Raw genomic sequence first — 10,917 nt, forward strand, 5'->3', positions numbered from 1 at the left:
TCTCCCTGTATATCCACATAGATGCATGCCTCCCTGTATATCCACATATATGTATGTCTCCCTGTATATCCACATATATGTATATCTCCCTGTATATCCACATAGATGTATGTCTGCTGTATATCCACATAGATGTATATATCCCTGTATATCCACATAGATATATGTCTCCCTGTATATCCACATAGATGTATGTGTGCTGTACATCCACATATATGTATGTCTCCCTGTATATTCACATGCTTAGTGTAACTGTCTGTTATATATCCACTATGTGCTCTCTCTATGTGATGTATGAGCGTCACATGCTTAGTGTAACTGTCTGTTATATATCCACTATGTGCTCTCTCTATGTCTGATGTATGAAAGCGTCGCATGCTTAGTGTAACTGTCTGTTATATATCCACTATGTGCTCTCTCTATGTGATGTGTGAGCGTCACATGCTTACTGTAACTGTCTGTTATATATCCACTATGTGCTCTCTCTATGTGATGTATGAGCGTCACATGCTTAGTGTAACTGTCTGTTATATATCCACTATGTGCTCTCTCTATGTCTGATGTATGAAAGCGTCGCATGCTTAGTGTAACTGTCTGTTATATATCCACTATGTGCTCTCTCTATGTGATGTGTGAGCGTCACATGCTTACTGTAACTGTCTGTTATATATCCACTATGTGCTCTCTCTATGTGATGTATGAGCGTCACATGTGTACTGTAACTGTCTGTTATATATCCACTATGTGCTCTCTCTATGTGATGTATGAGCGTCCCATGCTTACTGTAACTGTCTGTTATATATCCACTATGTGCTCTCTCTATGTGATGTATGAGCGTCCCATGCTTACTGTAGCTGTCTGTTATATATCCACTATGTGCTGTCTCTATGTGATGTATGAGCGTCACATGCTTACTGTAACTGTCTGCTATATATCCACTATGTGCTCTCTCTATGTGATGTATGAGCGTCCCATGCTTACTATAGCTGTCTGTTATATATCCACTATGTGCTCTCTCTATGTGATGTATGAGCGTCACATGCTTACTGTAACTGTCTGCTATATATCCACTATGTGGTCTATGTGATGTATGAGCGTCACATGCTTACTGTAACTGTCTGTTATATATCCACTATGTGCTTTCTCTATGTCTGATGCATGAGCGTTACATGCTTACTGTAGCTTTCTGTTATATATCCACTATGTGCTCTCTCTATGTGATGTGTGAGCGTGACATGCTTACTGTAGCTGTCTGTTATATATCCACTATGTGCTCTCTCTATGTGATGTGTGAGCGTCACATGCTTACTGTAGCGGTCTGTTATATATCCACTATGTGCTCTCTCTATGTGATGTGTGAGCGTGACATGCTTACTGTAGCTGTCTGTTATATATCCACTATGTGCTCTCTCTCTATGTCTGATGTATGAGCGTTACATGCTTACTGTAACTGTCTGTTATATATCCACTATGTGCTCTCTCTATGTCTGATGTATGAGCGTCACATGCTTAGTGTAACTGTCTGTTATATATCCACTATGTGCTCTCTCTATGTCTGATGTATGAGCGTCACATGCTTACTGTAGCTGTCTGTTATATATCCACTATGTGCTCTCTCTATGTGATGTGTGAGCGTGACATGCTTACTGTAGCTGTCTGTTATATATTCACTATGTGCTCTCTCTATGTGATGTGTGAGCGTCACATGCTTAGTGTAACTGTCTGTTATATATCCACTATGTGCTCTCTCTATGTGATGTATGAGCGTCACATGCTTAGTGTAACTGTCTGTTATATATCCACTATGTGCCCTCTCTATGTCTGATGTATGAGCGTGACATGCTTACTGTAACTGTCTGTTATATATCCACTATGTGCTCTCTCTATGTCTGATGTATGAAAGCGTCGCATGCTTAGTGTAACTGTCTGTTATATATCCACTATGTGCTCTCTCTATGTGATGTGTGAGCGTCACATGCTTACTGTAACTGTCTGTTATATATCCACTATGTGCTCTCTCTATGTGATGTATGAGCGTCACATGTGTACTGTAACTGTCTGTTATATATCCACTATGTGCTCTCTCTATGTGATGTATGAGCGTCCCATGCTTACTGTAACTGTCTGTTATATATCCACTATGTGCTCTCTCTATGTGATGTATGAGCGTCACATGCTTACTGTAACTGTCTGCTATATATCCACTATGTGCTCTCTCTATGTGATGTATGAGCGTCCCATGCTTACTGTAGCTGTCTGTTATATATCCACTATGTGCTCTCTCTATGTGATGTATGAGCGTCACATGCTTACTGTAACTGTCTGCTATATATCCACTATGTGGTCTATGTGATGTATGAGCGTCACATGCTTACTGTAACTGTCTGTTATATATCCACTATGTGCTTTCTCTATGTCTGATGCATGAGCGTTACATGCTTACTGTAGCTTTCTGTTATATATCCACTATGTGCTCTCTCTATGTGATGTGTGAGCGTGACATGCTTACTGTAGCTGTCTGTTATATATCCACTATGTGCTCTCTCTATGTGATGTGTGAGCGTCACATGCTTACTGTAGCGGTCTGTTATATATCCACTATGTGCTCTTTCTATGTGATGTGTGAGCGTGACATGCTTACTGTAGCTGTCTGTTATATATCCACTATGTGCTCTCTCTATGTCTGATGTATGAGCGTCACATGCTTACTGTAACTGCCTGTTATATAGCCACGATGTGCCCTCTCTCTGTGATGTGTGAGCGTGACATGCTTACTGTAGCTGTCTGTTATATATCCACTATGTGCTCTCTCTCTCTCTATGTGATGTGTGAGCGTCACATGCTTAGTGTATCTGTCTGTTATATATCCACTATGTGCTCTCTCTATGTGATGTGTGAGCGTCACATGCTTACTGTAACTGTCTGTTATATATCCACTATGTGCTCTCTCTATGTGATGTGTGAGCGTCACATGCTTACTGTAGCTGTCTGTTATATATCCACTATGTGCTCTCTCTATGTGATGTTTGAGCGTCACATGCTTACTGTAGCTGTCTGTTATATATCCACTATGTGCTCTCTCTATGTCTGATGTATGAGCGTGACATGCTTACTATAACTGTCTGTTATATATCCACTATGTGTTCACTGTATGTCTAATGTATGATATGTGTCTTCCACGTATATCAGTTGTAAATGTTTTTCCAACACTGATTAAGGCCATTAATTCGTAAACGATTTATTTCAGAATTCAGTTGTTGACTTGCTAAACTTAAACCCGTTTCTGCGCGAATTTGTGTGTGAATATAGCGTCCATATTTGAATGAAATGATGATGGCACATAACGTAGAACTAATGTAAAACATTCAGTCCAAGGAATACTTCACATGTGCAAGTGAAATGCGTTTTACATACACACGGACGACCGCATGGGCTCTGTGAGAAGAAAGTGGTTCGACAGTCGACCCTCGTTGGTAAAACGTGCGACAGGTAGTACTAAACCAAATAACTTCCTGTTGGGTCAAAGTTGGAGGTGCACCCAACTTTTGATATAGAAGTTACCACCACACGTCCTGTGATTGGTGATAAATGTGTTTGTGTTGGTTGTAAAAAAATAGTTTCATCTAGGCAAAAAATGTATGCAATTTTATTTCATCTAGTACCACTGTGTCAAGTAGCCTTGTGCTTGAAACATGTATGGGGTACCTGTGAAAAAACAGTACTCAACTTTTGTGTGAAACTAGGGTTGTTGTAGAAACATCTGGTTATACCGAAAATGAGCCACGAAAGGTATCATATTCTTCAGTTAATACTTTGAGGTAGGGGTTGTAGTATTGATATTTATGGGTCATAGTTTGGTTGATTTATTGCATATGGTGTTTTTAAACACAAAACGTTAACATGGTCGCCTATGGGATTTTATTTAATATAGTACAACCGGTAGATACTATGTAGATACTAAGCCAAATGACATCCGGCGTGGTAAAAATTCGAGCAGGTAACACTTGCCCTGCTATTGGTGATACATGTGACAGTGTTGGTTTTTTGTCAACAAAATTTCATCTGAGCAATAAATGTATGCAATTGTATTCCATATAGTGCCACTGTGTCCAGTAGCGTTGTGTTTGAAACAAGTAAAACTAAGTACTATAATTGTGTGCGAAACCAGGGGTGTTGTAAAATGTATGCAAGTGTATTCCATATAGTGCCACTGTGTCCAGTAGCGTTGTGTTTGAAACAAGTAAAACTAAGTACTATAATTGTGTGCGAAACCAGGGGTGTTGTAAAATGTATGCAAGTGTATTCCATATAGTGCGACTGTGTCCAGTAGCGTTGTGTTTGAAACAAGTAAAACTAAGTACTATAATTGTGTGCGAAACCAGGGGTGTTGTAAAATGTACGGGCCGTAGATTGTATACAGTGTGTTTAACCACATTCGTTAACATTGTCGCCTATGGGATATTATTTGGTATAGCACAACATGTTGGTTCACCTTGTTATTGCATTTGTGACCCACCGACTTGCATCGCGCGCCACTTTAGACGTAAGCCATGTGTCAAAATGAAAATCTCATCTTCTGAACACGATATAATAAGCAGCTTTTATACAAAACGGGGCGGGACGTTGCCCAAAGGTAAAACGCTCAATTGATGCGCGGGCGTTTTGGGACTGATCCCCGTTAGTGTCATAAAAAATAGAAATTCCTGCATTTCGAATATGTAAACATTTTACACTGTGGCGGAATGATATCACAAGACTGTGCACTACGGTATGTCCCAAAGGTCGCCTCTTAACAAAATAGTTTGTTCTACTTCCGTTTTTTTTTTTAATCCATATTTCGTCCCCAAACCAGTTCGCTACCTGTCTGGTCGTCCCAGTTTTACATATATACATGTATATTTTTATTACAGAAAAAAATTAATGAAATATATAGTATAAGTTGTGGAATGTTGACAACGTAATTTTTCATGAATGAAAAAAAAAAGTCCCGGTAGACTTACTGTCCAACCAATGAAAAGACGTACATCCGGTACGACCCTCGTGGTGCGTACCGTATTTGTACGACACCGCTATACGTTCACCAGGTGGGTGATAAAGACAGATATTTTATTAGTCTCACCTTATGTACAAAATAATAAATGCAATTTAAAATACGGTATAAAAGTACATTGTCCGTTTTACAGGAACTATAAGAGACTATCAATAGATAAAAATATAAACATTAACGTGTATATATATATATATATATATATATATATATATATAGACACACACACACACACACACACACACACACACACACACACACACACGTAAAATATACATGTACATACAAGTTTCAAACTGTTATCATCAAGTTTGTATTTTAAATAATATTAATAAATTACAAGAAAATTAAAAGACGCATAACCACATGTAAGTTAAAAATATAAAAGTGTTCGGCGACGTTTTAACATTAACATAGGGTTTTGGCAGTGTTAAAATCTAGGTTCTTTATATATATATATTTATCATATAATATCTTACATTTTCAGTGCAATCAAAGTATGTGATATTTTTAAGATCACATATTTTAAGAATTTGATAACTTTGCAAATTAGATTTAAATTAGTCGAGGTCTCGGCACTAGGTTTATTGACATTTATACAAACGTAATTGGGTATGCATCCATGATTGACGTATGCATTCATAGTCATCAAATAAAACATTTCAATGGCAATTTGACACATCATCTGAATATCTAGTAATGGCGGGCTGGAATTAAAGTTGCGTATACAGTTTACAAAAACACGTTGTATTAAGCTTAAGCTTATATGATAAAGAGATTATTACCCTCGTGTATTTCGGTATCGTCAATATCATATATTAGGAATAAAAATAATGTATTATGCTCGCCAGAGGCTCACATAAATACAATTTTTATTCTTAATATATGATATTGACGATACCGAAAAACACTGGTAATAACCTCTCTCTCTCTCTCTCTCTCTCTCTCTCTCTCTCTCTCTCTCTCTCTCTCTCTCTCTCTCTCTCTCTCTCTCTCTCTCTCTCTATATATATATATATATATATATATACATATACATATATATATATATATATATATATATATATATATATATATATATATTATATTATATTATAATATATATGATAATTATATTATATATATTATAATATATATGATAATAATAATAATACATGAGCGGCCGTTAGAGATCATTTATCTCACAACGAGTTGTTTTAAAATGTATCTAACGAGTGAAAGCGAGTTTGATACTTTTTTAATCAACGAGTTGTGAGATAAATGATATCTAACGGACACGAATGTATTATTCTATTTTTTTACATATCCTCCGAAACGATGTTTTAAGAAAATGTTAACATCTTTATCGACGAAAAGATATTTACAACCCTTTGCACTTACGCGTCACAGACACATGATTGCCAGGTCATAAAACCTACTGTAATATTGAACTACCGGTTGTAATGTTTGCCCAATTAATGCACAATTATCATATAACCATTCCCCACAGCTAATATACCTTACAATTTTGGCAATTGTAAATTCTTATTAGAGTACCCCTATTTTTTTGAAGAGTATATATATATATATTATATGCATGTGAATAAAAAATACCATACATTGTAATAAATATGTTTATAACAACTAATTTCACATGATTACAAAAAAGAGGGTTTTTGTTCATAACAAATGAATACATGGAAATATTAAAAAGTTCTGAAAATAGGTTTGTAATAGCTGAATGCATACACATTTTATAGGAAATGTTACTTTAAATGGTCATATATTTAGTGCCACGGAAGTGACACTTCGTCAATTAAAGTAAATCTTGTGCTTATTGGAATCTGAGTGAAGAGGTGAACACGTTTAACGCTCCAGCCCAATATACGTTTTAGTTCGTCATACCCACAAATTGTTCTAATCCTGTGATTATTTGGTGATCCGAACCTTGGTAGCCAGGAAAATATACCCACATTCAAATCTGCCCAGAACTTCAATATTATAGCAAACGTTTCAAGACGAATTAACAATTCAAAATATTCACTTTTAAAAACTTCTAAATTGTCATAGGCATCGGAAAATACCAGTAATTGGGTGGACGGGGGGGGGGGGGGGGGGGGGGGGGGGGGGGGGGGGTGGGGTGGGTGGACAAACTGACACAGAGAAAGATACACACACACACACACACACACATTTACAGAGACAGATATTGAGATAGTGAGAGAGAATGTTTATAATGAACTCTGATCCTGTTAAAACAGTTTTCTAATAACATGGGTAATTATGAAATACATTCTTTTGAACTGTCGGAGTAAAACAAAATGTCATTCAAATCCATATTTAGACAGCCTTCAGAGTTGGCCACCTCGCTTCGGACGCCTAGTATTATGTAAAAAAAATACCCCACCACCACCACCACCACCAACAACAACAACAAACCCAAACAGTTCAGTCTCTTAGTTTTTTCGTGTTTTTTAAAATTAAATTACTAGCGATTTAGAAATGTTTAATTTATTTAATTTTCATCTTGCTTATAAACGGTTTGTATTTGTAGGGAGAGGTCTTAGTATAAATATTTTCTTGTTGGCCATTTTAAAACCACGTAAAGCTCATGTTGGACGGTAAATACATATTATGTAAACCAAATATGTGTATACTAATAGAATGCCTGTACATTTAAAATAATTAGTAAATCTGTGTATTAGAACTTAAGGAGAAATAAATGTTTTTTCGGGGTTTTTTTGGGTTTTTTCTGTACATATGTTCATAAGTGAATGAATGTGAATGTTTTTGCTTCCTTTTCAAGTTTAAGCTAACTGAATTATTTAAATATTCTTCATACCGAGTCTCTGTAAATGCGTTTATAATAACTTCAGTAAAGAAAAAAAAAACCCAAAACAACATAAAAACCCTCAACCCAATAAGAACAACAAAACAAACAAACACACAAGCCAGACTTCTATCAATATCTCTACAATAACTCCAGTACATGTAAATTTGGTTTTGAAAACAAATATCTGTAAATATGTTCATTACTTCAATACATGTTTATTAAAACAGTTCAGTATGTTTTTCTAATAAATAACTGAATAAAAGTAAATGTTTTGTGTGTTAGTTATATAAATATGTTTGTACTAACTAGATTCATGTGAATTGTTTTTAAATAAAGTTTTGTAATTATGTTTGTAATAACAAAACATCTACAGAATTTTATTAACAATGTTCTGTAATTATGTTTATTATAATCGAATGCATGTCAGTTTTAGTAACCAGATTCTGCACATATGTTTCTCATAACTACATAACATTTGTCAAAATGTTGTCAATTTTTAAAAACAAATTTATCCCCCTTTTCCGTTCTACATAGATGTTCAAGTTTTAATACTAAATTGATCGCATTTAAATAGTTTGTTCATGAATGGTTCGTTAAAATAGTTTGTTCATGAATGGTTCATTTAAATAGTTTGTTCATGAATGGTTCATTAAAATAGCTTATAATATTCGTTAAGCAACTGTGAGAAGTTTTTATCAGATGCCAGGAAAACATATTTTATGCCATTGAATATTTAAATATATACTGAACAAAATAAGAAACTTCCGCTAACTTTGCTTGAACATAACTTGATGAAAACAAACCGGGGGAATAATTGTTATATATGCGTTTAAAGAGTGTTCCATGATGCATCGTTTGGTGCAAAAATTATGGCCATAGGTTAACAGAAACTGGGAGAAATTTTGACCAAGTGTGGTAGGGGTTAAAAAAACCCCACCCACTTAATAACGGGTATGACCACCTCTTGAATTGACCACTGCAGTGCATCGCAGGCGCATAGAATTGACTAAAGTGTTGATTTCTACCTGTGGAATATTGTTCCATTCCTGAATGAGCGCTTGACGAAGTTCGTTGACGTTAGCGGGTGGGTTGGGACGACGCCTCAATCGTCTGTCCAGACTATCCCAGACATGCTCGATGGGGTTGAGATCAGGACTTTTAGCGGGCCAGTCATCAATGAAATCAATGTTATTTGTCCTAAGAAAATTTACAGTCTCTCTAGCTGTATGAGAGGTGGCATTATCATGCTGAAAAATTGAGATGTTGGCGTTGTTATGGAACAGAGGAATGACGTGATGAGCGAGAATGTCATCGCGGTAACGTTGAACATTTAAATTGCCATCAATGACGACTAGTGGTGAACGATAACCATGGGCAATGGCTGCCCAGACCATGACAGAACCCCCACCCCCGAAACGATCTCGTTCAAGAACACAACAGTCAGCATAGCGTTCATTTCTCCTACGGTAGATGCGCAACCTGCCATCACCACGTCGTAAAGAAAATCTGGATTCATCCGAAAAAAGAACGTTGTTCCAGCGTCTCCGTATCCAACGAGTGTGTACACGTGCCCAATTAAGACGATTTAGACGATGACGTTGCGTTAAAACGCATCCGACGTAAGGACGTCGTGCATGTAAACCGTTTTCCCGCAGACGATTACGAACAGTTTGCCCACTGATTCGGTTATTATGAAGCCCAGGTGTGTTAGCAGCAGTAGCAGTGGCAGTTTGGAATCGATTGCGCAAATGCGTGTTCATGATATAGCGGTCTTAAACACGCGAACGTCCACAACGTGGCAAGTCGTTGGTGCTTCCTGTCGTTCGAAATCTTACGCAAAGATTTCGTATCGCTCGACTATAACTCCCAACATGCCTTGCAACGTCTTCTGTCGACATGCCAGCATCAAGAATGCCAATCGCCCGTTCGCGTAAATTATTGGGTATTCTTGGCATACTAAAAATGCTACAATGTAAAAAACGTTAATTTTTTTTACAAATTTTTAAGCGTTTTCGTTCACTTGACAATAATGTCAGTAAGACAAGTAAAACAAATTGACCGAATACTACACGGGACATGTCGAACCATGCATGCACGTGCAAATTGAATTTCACGTTGTCGACGATTAACAGGGCTAAAATAATCGATAAAATTCATGAATCCTGATAATACAGCTCAAGGCTAATACTACCTATATAATTTCATTACACAATGAATTCTTTAATACAACAAATACTATATGTACAAATCGGAAGTTTCTTTTTTTGTTCAGTATATGATTTAAAAAATGCGTCGCGTAATAAACCAAAATCACGCCACAATCGTCCTAAATAGGTTTAGTGTTTGAACATGTTCCTGGAAAGCACTCTAAGACACCAACTGAAATTACCCTCAGCCACCTAACTTTCAAGATCAGTCCTACGGGGATTTTTCGAACATCAACCCTGACTGTAAAACAGAATAAACGACAGCATAGGGCGTGCACTAAAGACAATTAACAAGGTTGTTTGTAGTTTTAATCTTTTATCATAGTCATAGTAATTCCATCAGTCATTTCCGGACTTGGACGGAATCATTTGGCGCTGAACGACGCCACATTGAAACGTCCATTTGTAGACGTGGCTTGAGTTTAAACCACTGCACTAACACTTAATGCGGAGACTAAATGTTGTTAAAAATATCCTGTACGATGTTTCAAACACACGAGTTAAAAGACACAGCTGATGGGTGACATCGATTAACAGTTGACACTGCCGCGTGCTCAAGTGCGTCATGCGTCACGCTATTGTGACGCCAAGTGCATTTCCGCGCCAAACACTTGAACGGCTCAGTTTGTGTGGAGAAAACCCGCCGACAGTAAACTGCAACAAATGTATTTGTTATCAAATCAACACACAAATATTTGTTTGTCTCTTTGTGACACACAAGTAACTTTTATTCAAGCAGAACATCAACAGTGTGTTTATAAAGCACCCCCATTCCAAGACACAAAGGGCGCAGCCTTAATACCAATAGGCTTTATAGTCTACGTTTTATTGATAGCCAGTGTCTTTATAAA

The sequence above is a fragment of the Gigantopelta aegis genome, chromosome 4 (genome assembly GCF_016097555.1).
Source record: "Gigantopelta aegis isolate Gae_Host chromosome 4, Gae_host_genome, whole genome shotgun sequence".
NCBI classification, from domain to species: Eukaryota; Metazoa; Mollusca; class Gastropoda; order Neomphalida; family Peltospiridae; genus Gigantopelta; species Gigantopelta aegis.